The 12779-nt window shown below is 38.5% G+C and overlaps 1 pseudogene; it reads left to right on the forward strand.

Annotated features, from left to right (window-relative positions):
* LOC122138402 overlaps positions 1 to 3301 on the forward strand; it is a 9741-nt pseudogene extending 6440 nt beyond the window's left edge.
* The last annotated feature ends 9478 nt before the right edge of the window (positions 3302 to 12779 follow it).

Consider the following 12779-nt stretch of genomic DNA (forward strand, 5'->3'; position numbering starts at 1 on the left):
TTGTATGCGCAAGCAACCGCAGCTGCTCTCTCAGACCTGTTTGCTTGTCAAACATCATCTCCTTCTGTTGGTAAGATTACTATATAATCACACATTAGTCTCAGTAACAAAGAAAACTGTCAAGACTGAAAACTCAAAAATTCTTTGTAATTACTTTGCTCATATTTGTACTCTTACTGATATTAGAATTTAAATAATCACTGCAGACGTTTCTTTTCAGATTCTCTAATGAAGGTGAGCTTGAAAAGTCATACATCAAATGTACCTATAGACTCTCCAGTAGAACTGCTATGCATAGTCATAGGGCCTAAAGTGTCTTTGGTTGTACGCTGGATGTTTCAGCCTCACAATTCAACTGTTTAAACAAATATTTTATCCATAAGCCACACTGGAGAAATGGCCTGGAGAGCAGATCAGAGAAACTATCAGCTGTCCATTCAAGCACAGCCGACAGACACTCATTTCACTCTCATGGTGCCGAGAGCCAGCAAGCAACAAGAAGGACAGTACCAGTGTCAAGTTGATGCCTATCAAAAGGATGAACAGAAAGCCAATATAATCTCCAACCTGTTAGCTGTGATTGTACAAAAAACTGGTAAATACAGCTACTTATTCAAAAAATAATGTATGCAAGGTTCATTCTACATCAAACATTTGGACATACTCTTGTTTTTATAATCATATTTTTCAATCTTAATGCATATTCCTATGCTGAAATGCTTGCAATTAGTTTTGAAGACAAGTATAAAATGTGCTTTCATATGAATTTCTTTACAGTTTTTATGTACAGTATGGTTGGACTGCATAGTGAAATAGCCAACAAGAGTACAGCATACTTCCGGTTTAAAAGAATACTCTTTAAAAGAATCCCAGGATGCACCTGGTTGAGTGAATTTTGTGAGTGACCAGAGCTGTAATCTAAAGAAGCTCAAATCTAAGAGAGTTTGAACCCACATTATATTAGATGTCTTAAACAAATACTGTATGTACATACATAGAACATGGCTGTTAAATAAGCCACAATAAGTTGTTACATTGTAGTTACAGTTAAAGGACAGTCATACAATTACACAATTTTGACCATACCACAATCCTAAAATTACTATAATTTTTAATCATTCTCATTAATTTGCAACTACATGTCTAACTCTCAGAGTAGACTGTTAGGTTAGGTTTAGGGTTAGTAGAATAAGTTGACATATACTTGCAAAGATTCTTATAGTCAGTATGCTGTGGGGCCATCAAAGTAAAGTGTTAGAAGATATTATGCAGAGTCTGAATCGTTGAATTGTTTAACATTTTTAATCATTACATAATTCCCAAACTTCCATTTGTATTATTTTACAGTAGTAAAGTATTTAAAATTATTTACATAGTAAAGTATTTCAAATACTTTACTATTATTACTATATATAGAAAATAGATATAAACAACGAGACACTGCGTCCTCTAGGGGTCGCTATAATAACGTCTCAGGTTACGAATGTAACCATGGTTCCCTGAGTAGGGAACGAGACACTGCGTCCTCTAGGGGTCGCTATGGGGAATGCCTCGTCGTGACCCGTGTCTGAAGCATACATTGAAAAAACACCAACAAGTTGGCCAGCGACAGCCCCTGACGTCACTACCGGTGCGACTATAGTATAAATAGGCGCCAGGAGAACAAGTCATTCACTTCTCCGTCTGAAGCTTGCATCCGAAGCATGGCAGGAAAGCTAAAGGACACAGCGTCTTGTTCCCTACTCAGGGAACCATGGTTACATTCGTAACCTGAGACGTTCCCTTTCAAGGGAACTTCAAACTGCATCCTCTAGGGGTCATTATGGGTAACAGTATACCCACGGCGCCATGCTGAGGGGAGTTCAGGCCAGAACCATGGCGAGCACTAAATACCAACTCTACCATTTCCATGGGAGTTTCCCCTGTGATGTTAGACGGCTGTCCGTGACATTATCCCTTAGGGCCAAAGGCCTAGGCTACATACCCAAATTTACTTGTTAGGGCCTAGGCCCGGGGTAGAGCTCAGGGCTTGGAATCATGGATACATAGGTGGAGTGGCGCCCAAGATGAATGGGGCTTTTACCAGCTCAAGAGAGGGCATGAAGCCACCACGCAAAGCCCTCACCATATAGGATATTAGAAGAGAACACAAAGTCCTTGCGTGCGAACTTACCACAATGTGGATTTTAGAAAGTGCGCAAAGACTTCACATGCAGACTTACCATAACATGGATTTTAAGATACTGTTCTAAGAGGCACTCGTGACACTCTGAAAGAGCAGCTCATAGATGGAATGGTGCATCCCAAAAACAATATGTTTGAAAGTCATCAACTCGATCTATGGTAATAAGGCTGGAGCAGCTAGCAGTAAATATCTAGCTGAGGGGAGGGGCAAACACCCAGCTCTCAAACAAGAGGGGAGCTTGTCCTACCACATGTACCAATGCTGGAACGGGCAGCAGTAGGCTACCTAGCTGAGGGAACACAAACCCAACTCTGAACGAGAGAGGGGACTCGACCTACAGCCTGATCGTGAGATCAGAAGGGTAAGCATACTGCAAGCTACAGCGCATCAGAGAGGCAAAGGAAGGGCCTAGTTCACCTGATGCTAGTGGTTGCCAGGTGCTCTGGGGAAAACAGAGAACTCAATTCTCACATGAAAGGAGAACTCCAAATTGAGGAAGAGAGTAGCGCACACATATGCAACCCTTTTTGTTAAAGGGGAGCGCTGCTAAGCTACCAACGAGAACAGCCCACGGAGCGAGAAATTCGACTCCTCCGAAGGGGAGAGAACTTGGGCGCTTAAGTGGAAGCGCCATGCTCACAATAGCCCTTCATGCTGAGGGAAGCGATGCTTGAAAGTGTTTTAATAAAGACACACTGGTTGAGTGGAGCCCAAAGTACAGAGGTCTAACCAACTCTGAGAAAGGGAATGAAGCTGAGCGTGTAACCCTTACCATAGAGGATTTCAGAAAGTGTGCAGAGTCTTACGTGCACACTTACCACTTACGTGGACTTTAGAAAGTGCGCAAAGTGTTCAAGTTCAAATACAACCCTCTAAGGCGAGGGGAGCACTGCCACAGAGCTTAACGTGTGTACTTAAGCTTCCCAAGCATCACCAGAGGTGCTGAACTGAATGGGAGAGGCAAGTTCAAATACAACCCTCTAAGGCGAGGGGAGCACTGCCTGAAACAGCATTATACAAGAACATTCTCGCAGATTTTTGCAGTGCCGTGCCGTGGGCCTGATGATCAAGAAGGCTCCTGCAGAAGCCTATGACCTGGCCGCCAGAGCTGGGTAGTAACGGATTACATGTAATCTGGATTACGTAATCAGATTCCAAATCTCAAGTACTTGTAATTAGAGTAAACTACTTTTTAAAATACTCGTAATCAGACTACAGTTACTTTTTTATGGATTACATGATTACATATTATTTACACAATGGTAATAAGTTGTCCAAAATTAATTGATTCTCCTAAATTTCCTTTTTTAACGTTTATATTTTTCCTAATAAATCTGTCGCTTATATACGTTCGTGAGTGGATACATTTGAAAATGCCGCCTTTGCGTTTTCATGTGGACAGCAAATCCGTATATTTTCTGTAACAATGACGTCATCAGCCCACGTCTCGCCCCTAGTCAAACACTGCTCGTCCATTAACAGCAACAAAAACATGAACAAACACCCGAACAATTGTCTTTTATTAATTAACATTAACACAAATTAATAAATGTATTGTTCCATGTTCGTTGTATACGGAGCCAAGGAGTTTATGCGCATAGTCCATATTTCTCCATTCTTAGTGTATCTCTGTGGCAGAATTTCAGTGCCACATGCTGCAGTACTGGCATGTGTACTACATGCGTTTTGTGTCTTTTCCTCTCGGTAGTACTATTCACTTAAAAAATGTTTTTGAGATGGATAGAAATGTCATGCTGCTGTGTGAATTTAGTCTTTTTCAGAATTCATGTTTGCAATGTAGCTATTGTTTGATGTTTTCATTGATACAGTCATATACACTTCTAGTGTTTTTTTTTTTTTTAATTTCATATTTGACCTAGCAGGGATATTGCTGTTAATTTCATGTTTTTCAATATTGTTTTTTGTAATGTAGCTGTTTTCTAAATTTACTTAATTCTAAGTAAATATGCTTTAAAATCATAAGATGTGATTTTGTTTTATTCAGTGTTACTAGCAAACACTTACAGCAAGGTACATTAGTGTTAGTATTTTTTTAAGTATTAACTTTCCATACATTGAAATTAAAAAAGAAGCTATTGTGGCTCTTGTTGGTGAATTAAATATATTTTTTGGAATGTATGTATATTTTTTTATCTGTCAAAATAGCACAAGATTTGGCTAATTCATTATATGTGATATCAAATAAGGGTTAGCACAAATGTGATCTAAATGTAATCCAAAAGTAATCAGATTACGTTACCAAAAATGTGTAATCTAAGAGATTATATTACTGACTACAAATTTTGTCATGTAATCTGTAATCAGTAACTGATTACAATTCATAAGTAATCTACCCAGCTCTGCTGGCCGCATAATCCAGGAAGCATGAAGCCGGAATCAGGGCTATCATACCAGCTGGACATAATATCAACGAGGGAGGAAACACTGCAAGTCGAGCACCCGTTTCTGAATCTAGTCCAGGGGGTGTTCCTGAGGACCTACCCTAGATGAGACAGAAACCCACAGGATCCCGGAAGAACACTGCAAAGAAATCTCACAGAGGATTATACACACATAACCACCAGCAAATTAATATATAAAGGTGCTGGTCATATAATTGGAATATCATCAAAAAGTTGATTTATTTCACTAATTCTATTCAAAAAGTGAAACTTGTATATTATATTAATTCATTACACACGGACTGATGTATTTCAAATGTTTATTTCTTTTAATTTAGATGATTATAACTGACAACTAAGGAAAATCCCAAATTCAGTATCTTATGACCACAGTGGTACTTGGGGACATGTAGAATAAGAGTCTGGTGGAGATGGCAGAAAACAATTTGATTTTAATTCTTAATTGGTTTTCAAATATGAGTGTATAGTGAAAAAGATTTTTCATGAATTTGGCAAGCATTTATTAAAGAATGATACAGTAAAATGATATGAAAATCACCACAGTGGTATGTGGTGACATGTAGAACAAGAGTCTGGTGGAGTTGCAGAAAAAAATTTGATTTGATTTTGTATGGATTTTTAATATGACTTTATAGTGAAAACTATAAAATTTTTAAATGAATTGGAATGCAATTAGAAAACAATGATACAGTAATAATTATTATGAAAATCCCCACATTGTTACTTGGGCACATGTAGAACAGAGTATGTTGGCATTTGCAGAAAACAATTTGATTTGAATTTTTTATGAATTTTCAAATCTGACTGTATAGTAAGAAAAATAGTATTTTTATGATTTTGGCATGCAATTATTAAAGAATGATACAGTAAAATGATATGAAAATCACCACAGTGGTACATGAGCACATGCAGAACAAGAGTCCTGTGGAGATTGCAGAAAACAATTTGATTAAAATTATTTATGAAGTTTTAAATCTGACTGTATAGTGAAAAAGATAGCATTTTTCATGTTTTTGGCATGCAATTATTAAAAAATGATACAGTAAAATAATATGAATGTAACACTTAAAACGTGAATTAATTCCGTCATTCTTATATGAATAAATATGACAACCGAAGGAGGATTTACTAAAAGAAGAAGACTGTAGCGCTCACATGTTAATGTACCACGCACCGCCGAGAAGACTCGCAATGAACTTGAAGCGCAGATGGCGTGACTGCGCTACTCCGAAGCACAGATGGCGTGACTGCAGTTATAGTATACAACTTAAAAAGCATGCAGATACGTAACAACATCGTTTTGTGACAGACCTTTCACACGTCCATTCATAAATTCACCGTGTCTGTGTTTCGAAGCACCGACTTTTTGATAATCACGCTGTTTCTTTTGATGACTATTGCTATTGTGCAATTGAAATTAACTAATGTGAATCACTAAAGGAGATATGAAATGATTACACTCTTTCAGTGTTTTCGTAACCCTGGCCATGAAGCTGCTACTGCTTTGGGTGACACTGCAAACAGATGGCAGGAACGTTAACATTATAGAAACGACAGAAAATGAGCCAGATAAGGCTGATATTATCCTACAGAAAACGAGGCTGATGCTATCGTAGCGTTACCTGCTACTCAAAGTAGCATGTTATCATTAAAGGGTACATAACATACACATTTTCACCTAATCTCATGTTAATTTTGAGTACCAATAGAGTAGTACTGCATCCTTCATATCTCCAAAAAGTCTTTAGTTTTATCATGTTTATAAAAGAAAAATACAGCTTTTCGATTCTCTCCGGAAAAAGCAGAGCTCCTGGAGGCGTGCCGTGGGCGGAGCTATAATACTGATGTTTCGTGTTGTTTCCATTAACATATTCACTTATGTGCTGATTTCCAACAAAAGACTGAAATCTGATGCAGTTGTACTTACATGAATGGGGTCTTTTATCACTGGGACCGCTCCATGTTTTAATAGCAAACGATTTGCAAATCCAGAGTCGACCTGGGCCTTGTTTATAAAACATTCGTCACTGAATGACGAGAACACACAAACGCACTTGCTACACTCCGTTGCTCCCCCGGAAAAACAAACTGCATCCACTGACCACTGTTCGTGTAATGCTGGATTCTTTGGGAAGCTGAACATGGTAAACTTTCCATCACATCCAAAAACACACTTATTTGGAGACATTCTTGAACAAATCCTATGCAGCACTGCCGAGGATTTCCCGATGAATCACGTTGATTGGCGCGGTCTCGCGCTTCTTTAGTCTATGTGTGCACGGGCACGCTTTTCCGAGAGAAATGCTCATATAAGGAGTTCCACCATCGTCTACGTCATTAGGTCCATGATTGAAAAAAAAAAACAGCCGAAACTTGTACCAACCCGGAAGATTTTCGGCACAGAAATTCTCTGTCATTCGTCCAAATGATTTTTTAAAACTTTGTCCACGTTTAGCATAAGAATCCATCTCTTTAACACTGTGAACAACTCTGAATACATGAAACACCATTGTAGCCCCCCTTTAACATAACTGTAACAGCAGGGGCATGTTGGCATGTAATAACAATGAGTGATTTCAATAAACAAAAAAGTTAATATTAAGTTATTAATCTGACTATAACAGTATTGCCTGATTTTGCTCAATTTTGTCAACTAAAATTGTTTCAAACAAACTCACAACTGAGCAGCTGCACATCTTATCCATTTATAAAGACAGTCACGTGCTTTGTTCCTGAATGAATCAGCCGTTCATACGAACCAATTTAATAAATGATTCAGTGATAAAATCAGTAGCTTGCCTCCACCGAATGGCAGTTTTAGTTTCATTTTTAAAGTAGGCCTTATCATTTCAGTTATTTAAAACACTGAATATTTCATTTCGTTCAGCGTCACATTTCGAGGTGTGGAAATGTTGCCACAATAACAGACCGGTGTGTAAAACTCTCAGACATATATTAAAGATTCTGTGCCGCAAACTTTAAATATTTCACATATTTTTGGAAATCCAGCGTTTAGTTGATCCTAATGAGCGCTCGTCGCCACAGCTGTAAACACGGCTGCTTTCTTCTTTCATGAGGGGGTTTGGCACCACGGTATCTTTATTTCTAGGCAGAACGCGACACACACATCTTGCGGAAATCCTGTAGAATTCAAAAAATCTGATGATGACTTTGACATTCCTGAAGTGTTTCCACTTTTTTATCCCATATGCATCAGACGTTTAGCTGAGACTACCTATCTAGTGCAAATTAATTTAGTTAATACTGATTTTATTTGATCAGTAACTTATTCTTATTCCATTGTTTTAATTAGCAGAGGTGGAAAGTAACGAATTACATTTACTCGTGTTACTGTAATTGAGTAGCTTTTTGTGTACTTCTACTTTTTAAAGTAGTTTTTAAAATCTGTAATTTTACTTTTACTTAAATATATTTTGTCTGAAGTATTGTACTTCGCTACATTTCAAAACACAGTTAAAAAAAAAAAAATCACTTCACAAAACTTTACTCTCGTGATGGGAGACCAAAATGTTCGAAGGCAGTGCCACTTTCACTTAAATGGTTATAACTCTTGAACGAAAATAGATATTTTCACCAAGTTTGTCACTCATGTATGAGTTAATTCTCTGGTCATACAAAAACAATTGTGGAGATTTACCACTTGGTGGCGCTATAATAGGAAAAAAACACAAAAACAGCTATAACTATGCAACTGTTAGTCCAAATGACTTTAAAAACTGGCATGCCTTAATGCCTTAAGTTGCCTTAATGATTTATGATGACATACGTATATTTTGAAAAACGTGGCTGCCATCGGCCTTTAAATTTTGAGCATCTCTTAGACCAGGTTAACGGAGACTGATGGGGACAAAACTCTGTGGGCCTATTTGACTCATGGCCCTAGAGGTCTGTGCGAAGTTTGAAAGACATTGGCCACTGGGTGGCTCAATCATGTTTTAGAACCTATATATCATGCCACATATCACACATACACACAGTATTCATATCATATGTTGAATCTCCTCATTCTGAACAACTTTGCCTCAACAACCACTGTTGTCAAATTGTTTGTTAAACATTTGCGATTATTTGAAAAATATACTTTTTCGAACTCCTCATAGGCCATTTGTGCAGTTTGTTCAAAACTTGGCATCCATCATCTAGAAACACTCATGGCAAAAAGTTATCAAAATAATTTTGATTGGTGATTCAGGTTCGCAACAGAACGCAAAAATGTTCTAAAAAAAAAAAAAAAACGCTAAAATGGTTATATCTCTTGATTGCAATGAGATATTTTCACCAAACATGGTACGCATGTGTAGAAGCTCAGTGTGAAGTCACAGTAAAAAAAAGTAGCTTTTGGCCACTTGGTGGCACTGTAATAGGAAAAAAAACATGAAAACCACTACATCTACACAACAGTTAGTCTGTTTGAATAGAAAATTACACTATCCTTGTCCACGTTGCCATGATGGTAAAGCGATTATCCACTTGGTGGCACCATAACAGGAAAAAAAAAGCATGAAAATGGCTATAACTACGCAATCGTTAGTCCGATCGTATTGAACAATGGCATGCAGTGTGTTTTGGTCGAAGGTGCCATGAATGTCTATGAGGACTTTTGTGTCTCTCAAAAAACAAAGCTTCCATTGGCCTATGACATTTGAGAATCTGTTAGACCAGGTTAATGGAGGCCAATCAAAACAAAATTTGGTGGGCCTGTTTGACTCTTGCCTCTAGGGGTCTGTGTGAAGTATAAAAGAAATCACCGGGTGGCACTACGTATCACACATAAACAATATTTATAGCATATGTTGAATCTCCTCATTCTCTATAAATTTGCCTTAAGGTCCTGGGTATTTCAGTAAACCTCAAAACCACTGCAGTACAATTCTCTAGATTTTTTAGGTCAATAATGATCAAAAACTGTTGAACTTTACCATTTGGATAGCCATAACGGGATCATTAAGAAAATGGCCATCTCCAAATGTACTCAAAAGCCTATAAATCTTAAATGCTAAGGTCTTAATATGCTTGAACCCTAATAAAATACTGCTTGTAGCTTTAATTATTATTATTTCTGTTCATGTGTGTACAAGTTATTTTTTTTCTATTCTAGTCATTTAGATGTCATCACCCTCCCTCGTCATATTGTGCTGCTCAGGTTAAACTAAAAAATCTTTAACATGTTTTTATTATTAATATTATTAGCCTATTATTTTTATTTATTTATATTAAACTGAGCTGAACTTGCACTGATTAATTATACAAAGTGCCCTGAAGATGCATCGAAAGATTTTTGATTTCAAGTAGGCTATTCCTGTTTTTGGTTTGCAAAATTTTTCAGTAACCATAAAAAATTTCCTTCCAATTCTGCTGTCACTGCGATGGAAGGTACTGAGGACCCAGATGACTTACCAGTGGCGTTTGAACAGGAAGATGAATTAAGCTCCAGGCCTTCTGCTGGAACAAGGACTCCTTTTAGAGGTAAAAGCACCTTTATTCCCCCTCATAAAAGAAATGCATCAATAGATACTTATTGCAGACTAGTGGAGAAGGATGTTTCCCTCCTATTAGGCAAAAAGAGGGATAATATGGTAGCTAATAACCTGTCTAAGGATCAAAGGATGGAATTGAACTCTATTAAAAATGATAAGTCAGTGGTGATCCAAAGTGCAGATAAGGGTGGTGCTATTGTCATTATGGACCGGACAGCATATGATAAGGAAATTCAGAGACAGTTGAGTAATACGATCTTCTACAATAAACTCAATTGTAATCCCACACAGGAGTTAAAACAGCGTATAAGGGGGAAGTTGGATTCCCTCCTACAAATTGGAGAAATTACAAAACAAGAACATGCTTTCATGGTAGTAGACTTTCCTGTCACTCCAGTTTTGTATACTCTCCCCAAAATCCATAAAACCTACACAAATGTACCCCCAGGACGGCCCATTGTGGCAGCCATTGGGTCTCTAACAGAGAAAATTGCAGCATTCGTGGATCATTTTCTCCAACCACTCGTCACTTCTCTTCCATCCTATGTAAAAGACTCTATGGAATTCATTAATATGATTCAGTCTATTCAATTATCAGATGAACATTGCATCCTGGTGACCATGGACATTGAGTCTCTTTACACCAACGTACCTTTTGAAGGGGGGCTAAAGGCAGTAGAATTCTTTTTAAATCAGCGCTCTAGCTGCACCCCTAGCACTTCCTGTATTGTGGATCTCATTGAAATTGTGCTTACATCTAATTATTTTCTTTTTGGCTCTGACTTTTACCTCCAGGTGTCAGGCACGAGCATGGGAGCTAAAATGGCCCCTAGTTTTGCATCCCTGTACTGTGGACTTCTTGAAAAGTTGAATCATCCTGAATCAACTATGCAACCCACACCTACCCTCAATTTCCAACTGGAGGAGGTACATAGATGATATTTTTTTCATTTGGACCGGTTCTGAGACTCAGTTAAAACAGTTCCATGAGTTTATCTACATGCAGTTTCACTACATCACCCCGCATTGTGTACAAGAGAGCACCTAATCTCAAAAACATGTTGGTGAAAGCGCATCTTCCATCATTGACTCCACCACATTTTTTGCAGTCGATTCCCTTTGGGAATTACAGATGTGGTAATTGCCCTCAATGCAACTTTACACATAAAACTACCACTTTCAATCACCCACGCACTGGAAAACTCTATGACATCAAAGGTGTGATCACTTGTAACACAAAGAATGTTATCTATTTACTTAAATGCCCATGCGGCTTGGCCTATGTTGGTAAAACGAGCAGGCCACTGAAAACAAGAATCTCAGAACACAGATCAAATATTCAAAACCATGATTCTGAATCTATACCCTGGACACTTTAGCTCCAAAAGGGCTGAATCAATACCTTTAAATAAATTGTCTGTTACTCAAAAGAGAAGCATTCTGAATCTATACCCTGGACACTTTAGCTCCAAAAGGGTTGAATGAAGACTTTGACCTGAGGCCTTTTCTGTAAATAACTCCTGTAAATAATTCCTGTAATTGTGTTAATTTTGTTAATGTTGTATTATCTTTTTGCTGACTTGATATATGATATATGTAACACACTAGATGACACAATGACAGGCAGGGAGGGTGACCACTGAAACCAGTCCTGGGTGACAACAGGCTCGAGGGCTGCAGAAGAAGAGGGAGCACCAAGCGGGATAATGGCGAGGAAGAGGAACAGGAAACAGGGAGGCAAGACAAGAGGAACACAAACAAAGACTCTCCCAGTTATGCTCAAGCACAAGACAAAGAAAGAAACATTAAACAGTGACAAGACTGTCAGGGCAGGATCCTGACATATATGTCCTTGAAAAACAGCTCCTTATAAGGCAATATTGTTTTAGAGAAATTATAACTTAAGATATTTCACTTTTCTGAAGTATACTACTTTTCTCATGTGACAGGTATAAAGGAAGTGAATGGTGACTTTGAGGAGGAAGGCAGTAAGAGACCTTTGAATATTAGAAAAATATGATTTTTAAAAAAAATTGTATGTGTGACACATTGCAGAATATACATTAATTTGGTGAGCCCTCCTTGTGCCAGAAACACCAATCTGAATGCTGCTCAGAGTGAATGTAGCAAGTAGAACTGGAGGGGTTACACAAGTATTCAGAAGATGCCAGAAAACATCAGGTTATGCATGCAACCATGGTTCCTCTAAGGAATGAGACGCTGCTTCAGAGAACGCTTTGGGAATGCCTCCAGCGTGACCGGCTCTGAATCACATGTGTAATCAGTCCAATGTATAGGCGAGACATCATAGGCAGGTGACGTCAGAGAACAGGAAGTTTAAAAGCACATGCGGCGAAGCCGGCATTAGCCTCTAGGAATGAAGCAAGCACCGGTAGAGATGCTGTAAGTGCGGCACTGCGACGCAGTGTCTCGTTCCTTCGAGCAACCATGGTTACATGCGTAACCTGAGACGTTCCTCTTCGGGAACTCGAGCTGCATCGGAAAACGCTTTGGGAACGAGAATGCCCACACCGCCAGACTTTCAAATCTCTGCCTAGTGTGGGAACCTGCACAGCTAGGGCGGGAAAACAGAAGAGCATGGAGTGGCTCTCATATCTAGTCCACAGAACCTGACAAAGGTTAAGGGCGTGGACCAACCCCCAGCATTGCAGA

Source organism: Cyprinus carpio, chromosome B9 (assembly GCF_018340385.1).
Source record: "Cyprinus carpio isolate SPL01 chromosome B9, ASM1834038v1, whole genome shotgun sequence".
In the NCBI taxonomy this organism is placed as follows: domain Eukaryota; kingdom Metazoa; phylum Chordata; class Actinopteri; order Cypriniformes; family Cyprinidae; genus Cyprinus; species Cyprinus carpio.